The sequence below is a fragment of the Bradysia coprophila genome (genome assembly GCF_014529535.1).
Source record: "Bradysia coprophila strain Holo2 chromosome X unlocalized genomic scaffold, BU_Bcop_v1 contig_132, whole genome shotgun sequence".
Classification (NCBI taxonomy): domain Eukaryota; kingdom Metazoa; phylum Arthropoda; class Insecta; order Diptera; family Sciaridae; genus Bradysia; species Bradysia coprophila.
In genome coordinates this window covers 300,012-320,257 of record NW_023503297.1, presented here as the reverse complement: position 1 = coordinate 320,257, position 20,246 = coordinate 300,012, and the positions used below count along the sequence as shown (strand labels likewise).

The window sequence follows — 20,246 nt, the reverse complement described above, 5'->3', positions numbered from 1 at the left end:
ATTTATCCATATTTTACTGTGTAAGGAATATTAAATTTAGCCTTACGCACAATAGCAGACATATAAATTCAACCGTCACTAACTAAAATTTCAATTATTCCAAAGCGAATCTGGGGAGTGTCTCAAATTAAATTGTCGTTGCTTTCAGTGACGCTTATATGAGTACTGCATTGCAATGTGTAATTATATAGCGTCCGCTGTAACATAATATTTATACATTTTCTATTGTATTCATTGCATGCACTGCACACTATAGCTACCATTTTCAGCCCCGTACGAAGTACTGTGGGCTTATAAGATTAATATGCCGTTTGTAACATGTTGAATTGGAAGCAGACGGTAAGGGCAAAGCATTTGTCTATGTTCATAGATAACGAATCCGCAATAAAAAAAAATGTCCGTCTGTCCGTGACCCCTCTAGCTTGAGTAAATCACAACCTTTTTTCAAAATTCTTTTTTTCCCCGATTGGTATCGACAAAAGTAAGACCAAGTTCGAAAATGGACATGGTAGGGTCGGCCCTTCCAGAGCTAGGGCTCTATAGGTGTTTTTCAGTCTTTCGACGATATCTACCGAAATACGCACACAATAGCTGCTTATGATATATCAAATGAAAGGTATTGACGAGTAGAACAAAGTTGCTGAACATTTTTTTTGGGTAAGATGCAACGCGGGCTTGTTGGGAGGGCTCAAAGGTCGTTACTCGGCCCTAAGTGTTTTTTGCACATAAATCGAGTAAATCTCATCCGATTTTGCTAGTTTTTGTTTCATTTGAGAGATAAGTGAATGCCGAATAGAATGATGGCAAAAAAAGTTTCAAATTTGCGCCCTTGCACTAAGGCCGCTACTCGGCCCTAAGTGCTTTTTGCACATAAATCGAGTAAATCTCAACCGATTTTGCTAGTTTCTGTTTCATTTGAGAGGTAATTGAATACCCAATGGAAAGTTGGCAAAAAATTTTGGGTTTCTAAAATAATGTCGTAAATTGTTGGTTTTATTTGAGAGGTACTTCGTACGGGCTTTCGTAATTGCGCTATGCGCAATTTTAAAAATGAACACTTTCAGTAAATTTGAGCATGCCCAACTTGACTTGCATTCTGGTAACAGACGCATTAGAGGGTTGTAGACGTATTAGGGTTCCGGGCGTATTACGGCTACGGATGTATTATGGTTGCGGACGAAATAGGATTACGGGTTGTACGGGGCTAAGTCGCAGCAAACGCTCCGACTGTTCTGATGCCTTGTTTTTGATATGAAAATGCAATCTCTAGCGTTATTGGTAAACGAAATATTTTATGTGACACCCGCAGCCGGGACTTAATAAGTTCCAGGCATATACATCAATTTTTTATTGTTTTTTTTTTCGTCTTCAAAATAGATGACTTTGGTTTCAGTTTCAATGTATACCACTTAGTACCCACAAATATAAAAAAAACAACTGCGGGAGAAGTAAAAAAAAAATTATTAAATCCTCAATTTCTTTTCATTTCCCATTTCACTTTTTACGGTCGTCTTTTATACATTGTTCGAACCATCGAATCGCGTATAATAAAATAGAAAGTTAAAAAAAAAACAACAAATCCATAACGGAAAAGATTTATGAGTTTGTTTTGATCAATATTTACATTTTCCAGTCATTGTAACGGCTGAGACTGTATATAATAGCTGAAAAACCGAACATTTTTCCAATCTGATGCCCTGTTATTTTCGTCTTGTTTGTGGGAAAAGTCAACATAAACATCATTTATTTTATCTCAATTTTCATTTAAATATTTATGTGATAGTTGATGCGAGGGCCGTAGTTGTATACGAAAAATGAACGCTTTTTTACCCCTCACCAACCGAATATGCATCACTCTATTCACTACACGAAATATTATATGTAAGAGGCCTATAAGCCTGTGTACAATACAGTGTCGGAAAGTCGAACCACTGTGTTTTCTAACCCAGTTTTTCAAATTGATTAATAACAAGGATTTCTGATGTCGTTTCGTTTGACATTTATTAAACATATCAATTATTTAAATAGGTAATTTTGTCGAAAGTTAATCACTCAGTGTTGTGTGTTAAACACTAATTATTTAGTGTTATTTCACTGGCAACACGGTGTATTTAACACACGCTAAATGGTTTATATACATCCCGTGGAAAATTCATTTGAATACATTTTTTTGTTCGTCGTTTCATCTGAAATGATCACTCACACAGAAACCATTTAGACGGGGGAGGTTTTATAAGAAAATCCAATAAAATGGGATAATGGAAATGGAAACAGTGTTGCTTGCTGCTGCTGTTGTTTCACTTTTAGTACGATTTTTACATCAGATAAATTACATGTTCGTGAATTATTGCTATACAGGAAATTCGCGTTAAATTTGTGACTTGCAATTTTTCTCAACAGTTAGTCGAGCGAACATAAAACACGTCATACTGTCAGGGATAAACGAAATACGACATGTGTTTGGTTTCCATATAAAACTAGTCTGTGCATTGGATTTTTGATGTAAAAAGTTCATCGAATTAGAAAATAACAAGACAAAGGAAACGATTGTATGAAGCCATCGTTATTCAATGCTGGAGAATTTGCTGACTGTTCATACGACACTACCATAAAAAGGATGTACAACTTTACTTAACATTTCACAGTATTACTTCATTTGATCTGAGTATTTTCATCAGATTGGCTTTAAATATTTTACTAGCTAGGACGTATCGCCTATTAAGTAATTAGCTATTTGCCGAGGAATCAGGAACCAGGAGAATTAATATTCTCCTTTCAATTATGACAATACCCGGAAAGATACATGGGTGAACAATTCGTAATTTCGTCCAGTAATTCTTCTTCCTTTGTACCGCTCCGTTCTTAACTAAATGTAGTAAACACCAGCTGAAACACAACATTGCAAGGGAAACCAGGCAGGAACATTCAAAGCAAATACATTCCAAGAAGTGACCTACATCCCCTTAAAGTCGTTCACACATTCGTTTTATGCATTTGTATCGGTACTAGTTCCCTTGACTGTAAGTCATGGGTTTTACGAAAACAAATACACCGTAGGTAACACGTTCGCTATGATTAAAAATGTATGTAAAAATGTGATGAAAAAACGTTAAATGTTAAAATTTTGTGCCCTTTGTTAACACGATAACTTGAGTAAATCTCAACCGATTTTCAAAAATTTTCAAGAATTTTTTTTATTCGACGAAGTATTGAAATCCTCAGGTCAAGTTCGCAAAAGGGTTGTTTCGGTCCAACCATCTGGTGGTAGTTCTCGAAAGAATCCTTATCTGCTCTTTGTTGACACGATAAATGGAGCAAAGTTCAACCGATTTTCAAAAACTATTTTTAGCCCCGTACGAAGTACAAAGGGGCTTATAGGATTACGATGCCGTGTGTAATTGATGGAATTCGAAGCAGACGGTAAGGGCAAAGTGTTTGCCTATGTTCATAGATGACGAATCCGCAATAAAAATTTTGTCTATCCGTCTGTCCGTCACGTCGATATCTTGAGTAAATCAAATCCGATTTCAAAAAAAAAAAATTCCCTGAAAGATAGTCAAAATAGTGAGGCTAAGTTCGAAGATGGGCATATTTGGGTCGGCCCTTCGTGAGTTAGGGCTGCCTAAGTGCTTTAAGGTCTTTTGGGGATATTTACGGCAAAAAAAAAACGTTGGAAAAAAAAGTTTATTAAAATCGGGTGAATGGCCCGTGAGTTAGGGCCCTAGAAGTGAAAGGCTACTCGGCCCTAAGTGTATTTTGCATATAAATCGAGTAAATTTCATCCGATTTTCCTAAATTTTGTTTCATTTGAAAGGTAATCGAACACCAAATAGAATGTTGTTGGAAAAAAAAAATTTGGGTCCTTGGACTAAGCCCGCTACACGACCCTAAGTGTATTTTGCATATATCTCGAGTAAGTTTCATTCGTTTTTCGTAATTTTTGTTTCATTTGGAAGGTAATCGAAGGCCGAATATAATGATGTTGAAAAAAAATTAAATTTGGGTCGTTAGACTAAGGCCGTAACTAGGCCTTAGGCCTCTCAATAAATTAAAATTTTAGGTCAACTTGAAATTTGTGTTACATTTGAAAGGAACGTCGTACGGGGCTTCGTAATTGCGCTATGCGCAATTTGTAAGATGTACACATTTCATAATAATTTAACTTCAACTAGGGTGACAGACGCACTAGGGTCACGTGCGCAATAGATGTACGGGTTCGTACGGGGCTCAGTCGCAGCAAACGCTCCGACTGTTCTGACGGCTCGTTTATTCGACGAAGTATTGAAATCCTCAGGTCAAGTTCGAAAATGGGTGGTATCGGTCCAACCGTCTGGTGGTAGTTCTCGAAAGAAGCCTTATCTGCTCTTTGTTAACACGATAACTGGAGCAAAGTTCATCCGATTTTAAAAAAAAATGTTTGGTGGAGAATGGAATTAATTCCTGATGTTAGGTTCTAAGATATATTATGTTGGTCTAACGAACAAGCTGATATTGCTAACAGATTTTTGTATCTATTTCAATAGTATTTTTCTTGTTATGTGACTTTGCCTTGTAAAAAAAACCGAATAAACAGAACCAAAATTAAAGAGTGTGCAGTTTGAAGTGTGAGTTTAAATTTTATTGAAAACATACGTCATTTTTTACCGGGGCTTTTTATATACAGAACATTTATAAACAGAATTAAATCATAATGAGTGATTTATTAGACCGTTCTAGTAGTTCTTCTTCTAAATGCGTTTTTGTGGCCATCAACATACAAAATTACATTTCATTGAAATAGATCAATAAATCATTGCCAATAAAAATACATTTGAGAAGCTCAGACCAACAGTCAAGGGATCTGACCCACCCAACAGGTGGGACCTAGTGAATTTAGGGTACTCGTCAAATCGACTGCTGTTGCCTGGTTTACATTACTATGTCGTGACCAAAGGCATAAAAAAGAAAAGAAATTTTAATGAACAAATAATCAACATTGATTATATTTATACTCAATTGAAAATGTTATATTATGTTCAATATATGCCTTCAAGGCAGAATGGTTAGCGACAATGATTGATGGATTTTATTTTGTGGACTCGCAGTCGGGGCTCAGAATTCTACTCGCAAGATTATTTATTCATACTGGTCCCATATAGTCCCAAGACGTTCCTGCAACAATGGTTTTTGTAACTATAAAGAAGAGTTTCCTACGACAAATGTGATTAATAAACAATTTTCCTTCACTCTGGTAGTTTTGGTTGAATATTCGTTGGTCGCCTCTTCGATCCGTTTTTTCAATGAGATGAAAATGAGCAAAATGATTTTTTTACGGATTGTGTGCTACAGTCCGGAAAAAATGCTAATTTCCAACCAGGAATTACATCTTTTTCATGCACTATGTCCAGGTCTTGTGTAATTCACACTACAATTCATGTTGGAAGTCAAGAACTCTAATATCTTTTCGTATATCAACCACTGAATATTACATTTTCAGCCTCATCAAATTTTCTTAAATTTTTTCTGCTGCGAGAATTTGGGTGCCCTCGCTAAAAATGTCTTACAATTATTGCAAAAAAGAAGAACGATACGAAAAAAGGGGACATATCTTCTTAAAAGAGGACGAATGGCTAGGGTTTACGTTTGCATAAATATGTTATCGTGGATATTGAATGTAGAATGAATAACATCAATTGGATTGTAGTCGCCGACTTCTTTAATTTATGCTACCGTAATTGAGTTTCATTTCTTTCTTTTTTTCCGTTTTAGACCTGCGTCACGATCCCTCACTAAAGTCCGTCAATGTGATAAATAATTTATCAGTTGAATCTGACTAACTTTCATTCATTATTTAATATTGAAAGACAAAGTACTGGTGGACGTAAAGGCTCCTCAAAACAAATTAATGAATAAAAAATTTTCCCCGTAAAAAAAACCAGAAGAAAGAAACCGAAAATTTGAATTCGTTCAATTATTACCAACACGCACAATTCTAAATTTATTTTTCGAATTAATTTGCCCTTTTCCGTTTTTCTTCCTTTCTATCCGCTAACGCTATTCTCTACAGTCATACAGTCATACATTCGTACATAATAATAATAATTTGTCCCGCAATATAATAAAATTCGTCAACTCCATACGTTAAACGATACTCATTTTCATTTCTATAGACACTTCTAAACATGAAAAACCCTCTGAAAAATAATTCTCCGTTCCTTTATTACAATTTGATGTGAAAACTGGTGTGAAACACGTTGTGACTTGTGATATTTTATTTAAACTTTTTAATTTGAAAATTAATTGAATAGGCTTTGGCTACTTAATATGTTAAATAATACACATCGTGCGTATGGGCCTAATATACGAAATCAGAACTTTTGTGCAGAAGTTTTCATTAATATTAAATTTGATTGTAATAACATTGTTCTCAGCAAATATTTGTGAAGTAATAAACGATGCTCTTCCGCGAAGACTGAGCACTCCAATCATCAAAAGTATAATTTGAAAAAGATTTTTTTTAAGCGTTTTTATGCGTTAAGGACGCACATTCAATTTAAACGCCAAAATGATTTTTTTTTGCAGAAACTTTTGTGCTTTCTAAACCTAATTTCATAAATATTCATAAAAACTTTCTCAAAACGTCCAATATTATTGTACGAAGGCCAGCTTTCAGCACTCATGTGTTCGAATACTTAGAAGAAAATATGTAAAAAATTTGCTCTATTTTAGCATCACTAGGTGCAGTAAGCCGAACGAGAACAAAGTGTTCGCCTGAGAATAAAAATGACTGGAAAAAACAACTATGAACAATATTCGTTGTTTGTTGTTGTTTTTCTCTCATAACTGAAAATCCCGTATCTCGATCTAACACTTTTTAAATACTTTTTCATCCCATGTCAGCAGTACTTCGCATTCTGGCCGGTACAATAAAATTGCTATGTAAAATGCTGGAATACGAATGTGGGTGGAATGTGGTGGTACACACCGAACAGTTACACTTAAAATGAAGGTTTTAAGTTATTTTGTGTAGGCACCATGCTGTGTTTGTAGATAGAAGTATATATATACGTATCGTATGAGGTATGAGCTTTTCATGAAATTCGTAATGTGTGGAATGTGTAATGGAAAAACTATTTTCGTTTTGAATTGGGTCTAGTTAAAGGGTAGAGTTATTCGTGTGGAATGGGTATTAGTAGTAATATGTTTCGTATAAGAGTCAACACTCACGACAAATCTGAAATTGGGATGGTTTTTGTTTCGAATTTCTCCGTTAAACTGATTTCATTTACAAGTTATCTTAACAAATTATAACTTTACAATGGTGTACAATGGAAGGAGATGAAAAATTCGTTCGAAACTTGTTTGAGTTGTGGTAGTGACATTGCTAAAGTAATAAGCAACAATGGCTGATCAAGTTTTAAAAATGCAAATTCGGATATTAGCCAATCGACTATGATCGTTCTAAAATGAAATCTGACAATGAAATCTAGTTATCGCTGCTTTGCGTTTCCGAAAACATTTCAGCGTTTCTTGTATCAATTCTAAGTCGTTGAATATGTGTTATGAGAATGATGTCCACCGCAACCGGGAAGCGAGGTCTCGCTAAAGTGGACACGACATGTTTTAATAAATCTCGTAAAACGACAGCCATTATATATCGGAACTGGTAATTGCCAAGGATTCAATGAGTCAGAATTTGTGTTACTTTGGTGGGCTCACAAATGACGATTAGTTCTAACAATCGATGACTTGTAATTATATGGGTAATTCCAGCTAAATAGTGACTGTTCGCAATATTTTCACCAATTGATATGCGATTTCGACAAACTTTTTTTTCCTTGAAAGCTGTTGACCAGACGCGTCGTTTAAGCCCCATATTAGGTCGGTGGCCGAAAACCTCGGGGAGATACAACCATAAAAATGTATGCTTGTTTTTAGAAAATTTTTGAAAATTCTAGTTTATTTCACGAAACCTGAACCGATTTCACTAAAAAAAATTTTTGCTGAAAGCTATTGATAAGACGCGTAGTTTGACACCAATATGAGGCCATTGTAAAATGACGTCTAGGGGAGATATGACAAAAAGTGTTTTTTTGTATTCGACATTTCGAGATATTCTCAATAAATCTCAAATGATTTTTGTAAATTTGTTTTCCTGTAGATGTGAACGCTATAATTCCACAATTGCTCCAAATGACACGAAATTTTTTTTTTTTGAAGATTTTTGGTTCATTCTGCTTCGAAGTAAGGTAAAATCACTTCGACCCAAACGTTGCCGAAATTACATTTTTTCAAATAAAAACTGAAGATCGGTGTCATTCGAAAGCTACAGCATATGACTTCACGAGAAAAATAACTTTGGGTCAACCAGGTTAGTTGGGTGAGTGACGTAGGTGAAAACAGCTTCCCAGTGGTCATAAGTGTCATCCTCGAATTTTAACTGGTTGAGGTTATCTCGAAAAATTTTGTAACCATTTTTACAATTTGTTTTGAGCCAAAGCAACAGTTTCTGTGAGGTAACAACCACCAATTACGAAAAAAAAAATTGCTGGCTTTTAATGACCTCCGAGAAATATAACTTTTATTGACATATCTCCCACGAATTTTGGGCTACCAACCTCATATTGGGCTTAAACTGCGCGTCTTGACGATAGCTTTCAGGGAAAAAAAGTTTACCGAAATCAGTTTTTATTTGGTGAAAATATTTCAAAAAGTCACAAACGTGTAACGCAACTAACCGCCGACTTGTGAGATCACACAAGTCACACTTCGCAGGCTAAAAATTCCAATTCTTGTTGGTATGAAAGCACTGTGTCTCCTGAGTATTAGAAAATTTGTAGACTGATTTGTTACCGAAAAACATAGCCAACACAATTAATTTTATGACCCACAGATAACGAAATTTGTAACGCAACTAACCATGGAATTACCCATATAACAGTTGTGAGACTCTAGAAGCTTTCTGTCATTCGAGAAGGTTGATATGGAAACTGTTGGCACCGACAAACAGACACCCATCCGTTTCTATTAATAAAAATAGCTACTGCTGTTTGCTTCATAAACAGTAAAATTTAGTGTCAATTGAGGTGTTGTTTCTATTTTGTTGGTACAATAAAATCTGTGGAATTTGAAGGAAACCGAGTCAACTCTAAGCTTATTTATGTTACATCAATGCATTGCAATGGGGAATTCGAGTGTGAAAATATGAAAATATCGAAAATAATCGTTGAATCAAGGAGCGGATACACTACAACGAGATTAAATATTTACGAGATTATTTTGAAATTGAATGTGTTTCTGTTGTACAACAATAAATAAAATCAATATCAAAACTGAAGATTTTTACCCGAAAAATGTTTTGTTTCGGTGAAAATGTGCTGTGAAAACTTGCGTTCATTATCGTTCCAGTATGTGTGTGAAAAACTGATTTTTGGAATATGTCCAACATTAAAACAACAATATTTTACATTAATTCGGTTTCCATTATAAATTCAGGAAATTACATATACGATACGTGAATGGTGGGTACGTGCAGAGCGACGAAGTGTACCTAAAATGAATATAACTAAAATTATATGCATAGATTTCTGTACATCGTACACCAAAAACGGATTTTCCGCTTCAAAAACACTCCACATAATATGCCGAGTTATGTCAACGATATGAAAAGAGACGAGCAAATCAGAAGTTTTGTATCGTTGATGTAAGCAAATCAAAATAATTAAATGTACGAGAGGAGTCTGGGAGAATGAGTTTTGGAAATTAGAACACAAATTTTAAATATCGCAGATATATTAAACAGACGTTTATGCAATAAATTAGTAATTAAAATGGTAAAAGAGATAAAATTTTCGTTGAAAGTTTTGCGGTTCTTTTGAATGTATGGCAATATAATGTATGCCGTTTAGATAATTTAGAGGTAGCTAATTTTTCCTTTGAATATTCTAATTACGTTTCATTGTAAATTTTCGTTGCTAAAACATGGCGACATGTTCAATCGTAATGAAATTAGACATTGCAAAAGGTAACGAATATTTAGCTATATGACAACATAAAGCTAAGCGAAGGGTTTTCAACGGCGAGAAAATATGAAAGTGAAATTTTCAGCATAAATAGTAGGGGATTGGGCTTGCGTGACAGCTTACTTTATTCCGATAAAGGATGACTGTGCGTTATAAAGTATAAATGAATGGTTATTAAGCCATATTTCCCTTTTACAGATGCCGTACACCACTGACGTTTGCATGCAAGTACTACATTTATAGTATCACAATGGGTAAGCGGGATATCAACACAGACAGAACCTTTATTTTTCATTAAAATTGTAAGATTTGTTATCTCCCCCAAGCACGTATACTTGTAGAATGTTAGGTTGCTACAGTCGATGTTCTAAAAATAATTTATCCTTCCTTTCGCAACTGTTTCCAATTTTCTCGCAGGACCGAACATAATCTTAAGAGTCAAGAATTGTTTTGAAGTAGTCTGCACACTATACACAATCGAGAGTTCGCGTCGAATTGGCTATCAAAAGGCGCTCCTGTAAAATGTAGGAGAAGGAGCTTACTTAAAGTGAAGAAAGAGTGCCAAAAGGGCGACAGTACAGCAAATTAAATAAAATTACAAAAGACACTTCTTAGTCGCCTCATCCGGCCAGTCCGGGCCTGAAAGTATGACGAAAAGGCAAGACTGCTTATACAAAATCTTTAATTTTTGGCGTAGTTTTTTTGGCGGCCATCTATCTATCGAGGATTGTTGGTTACATGCACAAACAGTGATTGGCTTTAATAGTTCTAAGCCGGTTCATTCTGATTTGAAATACACTTGGTGACTAGTAAAGAATGTCTAGATATTGAAATATCGCGTTTGTCATACCTACGTAACTGCCGCAAGAGATGATGAACTGGATGTACAAGTGTTAATGCTTATTCGACAGCTACTGTCGACTACAGAAGAAAAATATGTTTTAGGGGGCCATTCAAATAGTACGCACGCTGTTAAGTAGCGATATTTGAGTCCCCCTCGCCCCTTGTACGCCTTTTCACGTTTTTCAAAAAACCCCATTAGAAGTGCGCACGAATTTTGTGTTTTCTGAAAGCTCAAAAATCGTTCAAAAGCAACACACTCTAATAACAGGCACAAGAACAGATTTTTTTAACTGTGGTTTGGCCTCTATTTTTGTATGGAACGTCCGTAACGCATTCTGTTCTCGAGCCTGTACTTGGAGTGCGTTGTCAAAAGTCGACCAGTAAAGCAGAAAACAAACGAGACGTTTCAATTTTCGATTCCACTGTTTCTGTGACAGTTAATTTTGCGAAGCAGCGTAAAATACATAGATATCTGAAAATATATGTATATGCCATTGAAAATGTGACATACGCATACGTACGAAATGGAAAAATTTGTAATTCGTCAGAATCGCCGTTTCCCGATGTCGATTTTCGAACTGACCAAATTTTTTTAAAGAAATTTTCAAAATCGGACAATGATACAATAATTAATCTGGAAAATACAGAGAGCGTGCAGTAATTATTTTTCGTTCAGTTAATCGTCTGGTGCTGTCAAATTTCACTGAGAGTTAACTTTTCCAAGGTTCTCCAAGAACCTTGAACTTGTCTACCCATGTCAGCGATATGAGTAAAGTTGTGAGAACTGTCACTTATGTTTTAAGAGCACGAACAGTTATTCTTCGATAACATTCACTGGTGCATTTTTGACAGTTTTAAAAAAGCTACCCATATTGCCGACATGGGTAGAGGAGAAAGATAGATAGTGAACATGACAGTTTTAACTGAACGAAAAGCAGTTACTGTACGCTCTCTCAATGTAAGAAAATTTAAGAACGAAAGTGAATTGCTGAACGGCTGAATGAAACTTGTCATTGTCGTCTTCATCTCGTTGCTCCACATTTCCACTTCAGACTAGTCTTATTTTCGCGTTTTCTGAGGTATAACGAACTTTGCAAAGTTTCTACAGCCAAAAGAAGACCTAGTCTGAAGCGGAAGAGCGGAGCTACGAGATACAGAGAGTCTCCTCTTCTTCTTCTCCGATGAAGAATAACTCAAAATTTCAAAATGAAACTAAAATCATTTTGCGCATGCTTTTTGAAACCACCCCTTCTTATTGTGCGTACGCACTATTTGAATGGCCCCTATCTAGATACCGGAACATATTGGTGAATCGAAAGAGATTAGGAGAGCCTTCCAACGATAGCCCTCATGCCATAGTTGTGGGCATATTAGATCTTCTCTTTGATCGAAAAATTTTAAGTTTTCGAAAATTGAAAAGAGAGTGATTCTGGACTATTTTGGGCCAAGGCTGTTTGACCACATTAAGGGATTCTTTTGAATTTCGACTGACCGAAATCGGCGCTATTTTTTCCGGGACTTTTTTATATATGCCTAGTTAGGCCTTGGTGCCTAGGCCCCAAAACCAGTCTCAGATATTTTTGATCTTCCATACCTGGCTGGTTGTAAGTGGGCAAAAGTCGAAAAATGGGGTTTCATGGTCCGGATTTCATTTCCGAAAGGTGGCGAGGACATGGGCGTGTGTGGGTTCGTTGGAAAGCTAAGGTCAAGTACTCCTGGGGCAAATATTAACTTCATAAAATTTGATGATAATCGGCCGAAAATATGACTTCCGCAAAATTTCTCAAAATCGATGTAACCTCGGTGAACTTTGATGAGAGCTGTGACCTCACTAATGCAATTATTTGATTAAATTATTACTTATTATGAATGTGGAGGACCTCAGCTTTACACCGATACCCATATTTAGTAGTTAGGCACTTGACTTACGCAAGAGATGAAAACTTTGTGTTTCACTCCGCCAAACTACTAAATACGGGTAGCTGAGGTCCTCCACATTCATAATAAGTAATAATTTAATCAAATAATTGCATTAGTGAGGTCACAGCTCTCATCAAAGTTCACCGAGGTTACATCGATTTTGAGAAATTTTACGGAAGTTATATTTTCGGCCGATTATCATCAAATTTTATGAAGTTAATATTTGCCCCAGGAGTACTTGACCTCAGCTTTCCAACGAACCCACACACGCCCGTGTCCTCGCCACCTTCTGGAAATGAAATGCCGACTATGAAACCCCATTTTTCGACTTTTGACCACTTACAACCAGCCAGGTATGGAAGATCAAAAATATCTGAGACTGGTTTTGGGGCCTAGGCACCAAGGCCTAACTAGGCATATATAAAAAAGTCCCGGAAAAAATAGCGCCGATTTCGGTCAGTCGAAATTCAAAAGAATCCCTCATTACCTTTTATGCAGCAGGAAAACATCTCCGACGGGGGAAACTCTGGCTTCAAGAATATCACTCTACGCAATTTTCCATTCTAATGAGAATCAGTCGCAGCGTTTACATAAAATAACTTTTAAGTCTTCCATTAAAATTGAAATTTTAACTTAAGAATCAATTTGCTCTTTCGCTTTCTCTTTGCCTAATTGATTTACGGTAATTTTGAATTTGTTGGTATTTTTACTTGGGTGTATCGGCAGAAAAACCAAAGAAAAAACGAAGTTTATTGTCGCAATATTTCGCTCATTTATTGAGAGCTTCTTCAGGCTGTAACAATATAGAAAAGTAGAATTCTAACTACTCTAATAACTAATTTTGAATAATCGCGATTAAAAAAATGGGTAAAATATATAGCATTTCGAGCCAGTAAATCACTGCAATCGATTAAAATGATTTATCCGCTGGACTCTCTCAAATATCACTAAGAATACGACCTGTGTATGTCTTACATATCCAATCAATTAAGTGTTAACATCCATCCATAAATTCCTCCCTCACCATAGGCTAAAAACATTAGCGAATTATTGCCTGTGCTTGCTTAATTATTTAAAAATGAAGCTACGAATGGTAGCACAAAACAAACGAACAAAAAAAAACGCGAAAGTGTTGAGCTGGCTAAATCCAGTTCATTCTCAAACCAACGCACAGGTCATCACATAAACCGCGTTCCGTTCTGAATGGTGGGAATTCAATTTTCTCCAACATCGTATTACATTCTCGGAAAACAAAGTCTCATTCACTTTTGGAAAAATTTAGTTTTTTTTATTTATCAGTTGATGAATGAACGTTACCAAAGATTGTAACCAGCTTTGCTATGAATTTTTAATGGATTTTCATTACATTTTCATTCGTATAACCGAAACGAATTTTGCCTACATAATTGATTTGATTTTTGTTGTGATATGTGAAAATGTGTGACAAGCTGTCCGTTTCATAAACTGTTTGCACATTTCTGATCAATTTTACAGTGCAAATATTCAGAGTTTTGATATTTTCATCATTTTAATGAATTTTCCGTTAATGACCGTCGAATCAGGAGTGAGTAGATGGTTGAGCGTGTCAGAAATGGCATACATCAAAACTATATAATACATATCATGACCAGCCACATCGGGGGGATGAATATATGATTTAAAATTTTCAAGACTAGCAATATTATTCTCCAAAATTCTCTCCTAATTCCTTGGGAAAATATTTACTTTTAGTTTGGGTACATTAATTCGAGCTAATGTTTGCTTCCATTTCAATAAAATTTGAATCGACATATCGACAGAACATTGACAGAATCTATCCAAACCAAAGAAGAATGAAAAAAAAACCTTTTTCTTTATCTCTCTCTCTCTCTCTGTTTTTTTGATGGATTAGAATTTAATTCAAAAATCCTTTCATCAATTTCTTTTTTGGCACAATTAGCATTAGCGATAAAATGTATATGTAATATCACACAGAGCACTACACCACCTTAACAGATTAATTTCGTGCACTTTCGGTGTTTAAATTTATGTGCAACTCATTTACATAAAACACCAAACAGATCTTCACACACATCACAAACATATATTTTTATGGGTATGCATATATATCGCACAATAGTAAGCAAGCACCACGTGGTAACATAAGTATTCTTGTTTACAATGCTTTTAGCTCGGCCGACACGGATCGACTGAACATGGTAAACTGGTAAAATGTGGGGTAAACTAAAACGCCATCCGAAATATACGAAAACTTTTTGAAGGACATTTTCGATGAGTTGAAGCGATGTGGTGGGTGGTATACGATGTTAGATTGGGGAAAATTGCTAGGAACCGAAGAGATGATCTGTATAAATATGAATGTGTATGGCACGATGATGGTACGGCGCAAAGCTGGATGGATAGATGGATGGTATGAATGCTCTTGAATAGAAGTTTGTATTTTATATATATATGTTTGGGGGTAGTTGTATGCACATATATCGCTCGCAGGAAAATGATATAAGAAAATAAAATATCGAGAGAAAAAAATGGCAGTCGCACGTATATTCCCAGTATCGTACATATGTACTTACCGTTTTATGTAGTATTTTTCTACGAAATGAAGCGTCTGAATGTATGATAATCGAAGTAAACGTAAAAGGTGTATGGAGTTGTAGATTAGATAGGGGGAAAGTATGCCCAGCATTCATACAGAATATATATGAATATGAGAAATGGTTACTATGCAACAACAACAACAAAAAATTTATCGAAACTGAGTGAGATTTGCTTAAATGTCCGTTTCTGCTCAATGAAAAAAGTCGTCGAACGGAAAATACCTATAAACGTGGCATAAACTCTTCACAAACGATTCTTGATTTTACTCTTGGATATGTGAGTCGTATTATAAAAGCCAGAAATGAAATAAATTTATTTTATTTTTTTTGCGTCCTGTCCATTACGTCTTCTGTTACGGAATAGATTAAAGTTTAGTGTTCTGCATGATTTATATTTTCGGGACGGTTCGTGAGGGGTGGTTTTAATGGAGATTTATTTTGTGTCGTTTTAACTGGTTTCAAAAACCTTAATAATTTTACTTTGTGTTCGGCAATTCAACTGGCTGATGTGACATGGATATTTGGATCAAAAAATATTTTTTTTTGTCTTTGTTAGTCAGAAAAGTTAGATACACAACGACGACGACGACAATAAACGTTGCAAATTTTGGGTCAAATAAATCGGAAGGTCTTTGCGATACACTCAGGGATTAATCCATCCTGAGATGGAATTTCATGTAGTCGTTGGGATTTGGAACGGATGAATGCTTCGATGGTTGTAAATGTTTCATGGGCCAGTTATCTGAATGGTTATCTCAGATTATATTTGATCGAATATATATGTTTGAATGCAAATACACTTCAAATTATCTGGAGAGTTTAAATGTTTTTGTACTTTCAACGAATTACTATCATTTGATTCAAATGACAAGTAACAAAGGATGTATCCGATTTTCATTTTCATTCATTAACACTAATTCGCCTAGCCTAAACCTAACATTTAGAGTAAAAATAACATCAAGACGCTGACAAAACATCTTCCCATTTTCCCATCTCCCTCTTTTAAGAGAACATGTCCTCTTTTTTGCGTCATTCTTCTTTTTTTGCAATAACTCCAAGAACATCACTTTTTTCATAAAATATTCTCGTTGGTCCTCTTTTTTGCAAAAGAAACTTCTTTCATAAATAAATCTGACACAGCTCATACCCACAGAGCGAAAAATGTTCAACTAATGGCCTTTTGTAAAAAGGAGTAACTAATACAAGAAATTCTTTAGAGAGAATCAAGTCCGTCCTCGATGTACACTACCTTAGTAAGGAATTTTATAGCACTGAAAATTGTCTGAGGTTTGAGAGACACCCAAATTCCCACATGAAAGAAAATCAAAACAAAATAGAACAGAAAATAGTTCTCCTTCGCATAGTATTCGGTGGGTGATATCTCTAACAAAAGAATGTCTCCACGATTTCAATGGCTAATTTTGTACAGAGATATTAGAATACTTGACTTACAACATGAACTGCAGTGAGAATGACACAAGGACTTGACACCGTCTTCTCTTTCGATAGTAGAGGCGTCATCTTTTTGTCGTCTTTTTCCATGCCGAAATGCCATCTATTTCAAAATTGGAATCCTCTTCTATTTAAACAACTGTGGTGGCATCGAAACATTTTATATACTAAAGCGTTTATTAAAACTGGGAACAAATTTCTCAGTGCCCACAGACAACTCAATTTGGAGTATCAAATTACGTGCCTACATTAAAACAGTAATCTAATAGCCAATAGCCATGGATAGGCATATGCACAAAAAGGCGCAGCAAGTCCAGGAATCCCTGCGGAATCAATTATGTTATTTCCTGAAAACTAATGAAATTCGAGACTCTCGTACCAAAGCACTTAAAATATAATTCAAATAAAAGATTGGATATTTGATGACTAATATTTCATTTATGCTGACTAACATCTTCCTTGACCCTTGACATATGCATTCCTGGCAGGAAATATTAATTTTGCTATCTGTGGTAGTATATCTTAGTGTTTCATACGAGCAATATGGAACTCAGTTTGTTGTTTTCAACTAAACGTCGACAAAAATGCAAAATACCTAGTTGCACCGCCCGATCGAATCAAAATGTACGATTTAGCCCCCGACGAGTTTGTTCCGGTAAAATCTGAATAGACCGTGTGAAGTATAAATAATTTACTTTTAATTGATGTAGATTATTATTCTGTAGAACAAAAGTGTGAACAGAATATCTGAAAAATATCTGCTTGATTTTATATCTCATTTTAAAAGCTGTAATTTGAATGAAACTAAAAGGATATTCGAACCATTCTAATTCATTCTAATTGGATTGGATTGGATGGCATCGGGATGGGATTAAATATTTTTTTCAATGGTTTTCATGGTAAATCTTCTTTTTATTGAAATATGAAACTCTTTTTTCAAAATCGCACACGGTCTATTTGCACCACATTGCACTGTTACGTTGTAATACTTTTCAAATTCGAACTGAATTCACTTCAATAATTTAAAGATCGATTTTGTACGATAATGTCCCTTAAGTTTGCCTGCATTTTATGGAAACTACCATCCAATAGAGTAAAGTAACATTACAAATTGAAAACTCAATGTGCTAGTGACGTTTTGTTTATTTATTTATTTACAGAAAGCAAAAACAAAAGAGCGCGAACTTCTTAATAATCCAATGTTGTCCTGCCATACGCTAATGCCAACAAAACAGATATAAATATTAAAACAGAAAATAAGTCTAACGCAAAGTAAATTGATTGCAAGACGCAGGCCAGGATAATCTCTTCCAGGAATATATTCTCAACAGACTTATAGAGAAGCAATTGACGAGTTTATTTGGGGAACTTAAATATTGATCAGTCGCGTCGAAGATTAATTAGCCTTATGAAATTAGAAACGTTTATTCATTTCGATAAATTGTACAGTGTGTATTCTGTAGTATTAAAATGTTAGCATCTTGGATATAATTGTTAACCAGGCAACGAAACGAATTAATATTTTATTGATTTACGCTTGATATTTTCGACTCTTATCGAATAGTCATAGGAAAAACAGTTCACTTTTTTACGTGGAATCGCCCAAAAATCACTTACAGTGAAAGTGTGACGCAATCAGGCACGTAGCTAGAGGCATATTCCAGGGTGGGCACTGCCCAAACAGTCTTTTCAAAATATTAGTGCAGATAGTAAATTAGTGTTTTATTCCTCGACAACACTAGCTATGTAAACACAAATTGTGGTGAAAACAACATCACCGTCTTTCTCTCATATAACCGAAAGTTCCGTTGGGCATGTAGTTTGTGAACATCTGTAAACGTTTCCTTTATGACATACAAGAATTGAAGAAGGGCGAATCACTTTCTGAAATTATTTGAATAAGTTCATGGGATTTGTTTCATGTATTCCAAGAGCAAAGTTTATGGAACATGGAGAATACAAGATGCTGTATTGAAAAGTCTAATGATTTCGAGTAGTTACTTTTAGAAAAGAAAAAAATTGCGAGCGAAGCGAGGAATTTTTTCTTTCCATTTTTTCCCTCTGCATGAATTTTTTTTTGAGTACTTGGTTTGGACGATGTTTTTAAGCTCACTTCGTTCGGGCTACAACTCGCGAAAATGCATCGTCCAAACCAAGTACACAAATAACTGTAGAACGTAGACTTAATTGGTTCTACACAATTCACGGAGGCAATTAGACATGAGCATTTTCACCTTTTTGACGCAGAACGACATTCTCAGTAAAAAACTTGTTCTATGGCATGCCTCAAAAATGTGTAGATTTTTTTTAAATAAAATTCATTTTGTCAAAACACCCCATTTTGTCATCCGCTCAAAAGTTGATTGTAGTCGCGATGAAAAAAATTCTTAGGTGCGAGAAGCTACAATCAAAAGTGTAATAACCAAAAGTATGGTTCCGCTATTTCGTAATTTTTAATGAGCGGCTGTCCGTATTGATGTTTAAGCGAACTTGTATCGGTGCATTTTTTGGGCAATCCCTGTAGAACAATTTGTTCTTTAGAACAATGTTTTTTATCATTCAAAAATAGCTTGTCTTGTTGCCTTAACACAATTTAACTTAGAGGGATTCTTCTGAAAAACAGAAGACCGAAATCGGACGCATTTTCTATTGGAATTTTTTATATGTGCCCAGTAAGGTATTCGATCCCAGAAGCCAGAACCACTTTCAAAAAAATTCTTCGAAGCTTGTATGGCTGGTAAGAGGTCATGAAAAACCGAATACTTGCACTTTTCTTACAAAAATTTCTCCAGTTACACAAGCCGTACAATGTGGGATGTCCTTAGAAAGGTAATTGCATGTACTTCCGGGGCAAATAGGGTCTGTTTGGGTTTAAAATTCATTCACACTGAGATAACATTCAAAACAATTCTAAATGTTCGATATATATTCTATGACAGAATTATCGATGAAAGTATACTCTATAGGTATGGTCTATTGTCAAAATTTGTATGGAACGGAGGGATTTCATATAAAGAAACTCACCTCTCAAGATTTTCATTGAAAGGTGAGTTTGTTTATATGAAATCGCTATTTCCCCCGGCTTGTATGGTCAGACCTTAGTATGGTTCCATAAAGCATAAAGTATGGTTCCTTAGTACCACGGATTCAAACGTTTATGTATGAGGACTTCATTGACGTTCAGGAGAACGGGATGCCGATTACAAATTAAAAAGTCTTCTTAGAACTCCGTTGCTTTTACTTGGAGGCAGGACCTGCATCAGGAAAATTGATTTGTCAAATTTGCTAAAATTTGTCCAAAGTTTTCAGCAAATGTTGCAAAATCTTAGCAACATCAGCAAATGAATTTTCCAAAAACAGGCCCTCAAAGTTTGGAGTTTGTTGAGTAGAATAATCCAGCAGGTGAAGATAAAGCAAACATTTAGCGTATCAA

At 35.3% G+C, this 20,246-nt stretch overlaps 1 protein-coding gene and 1 long non-coding RNA gene across 13 annotated transcripts in view; both read right to left on the bottom strand.

Moving 5' to 3' along the window:
- LOC119067967 (cubilin) overlaps positions 1–20,246 on the bottom strand; it is a 107,415-nt gene that overhangs the window by 52,911 nt on the left and 34,258 nt on the right. The gene's annotated exons all lie outside the window — the stretch shown is intronic.
- On the bottom strand, positions 2,472–19,169 carry LOC119067970. The gene is made up of 3 exons (XR_005086070.1): positions 18,991–19,169; positions 10,009–10,018; positions 2,472–2,482 (listed from the first exon to the last, which is right to left on the bottom strand). It is a non-coding gene; the product is annotated as an uncharacterized LOC119067970 (long non-coding RNA).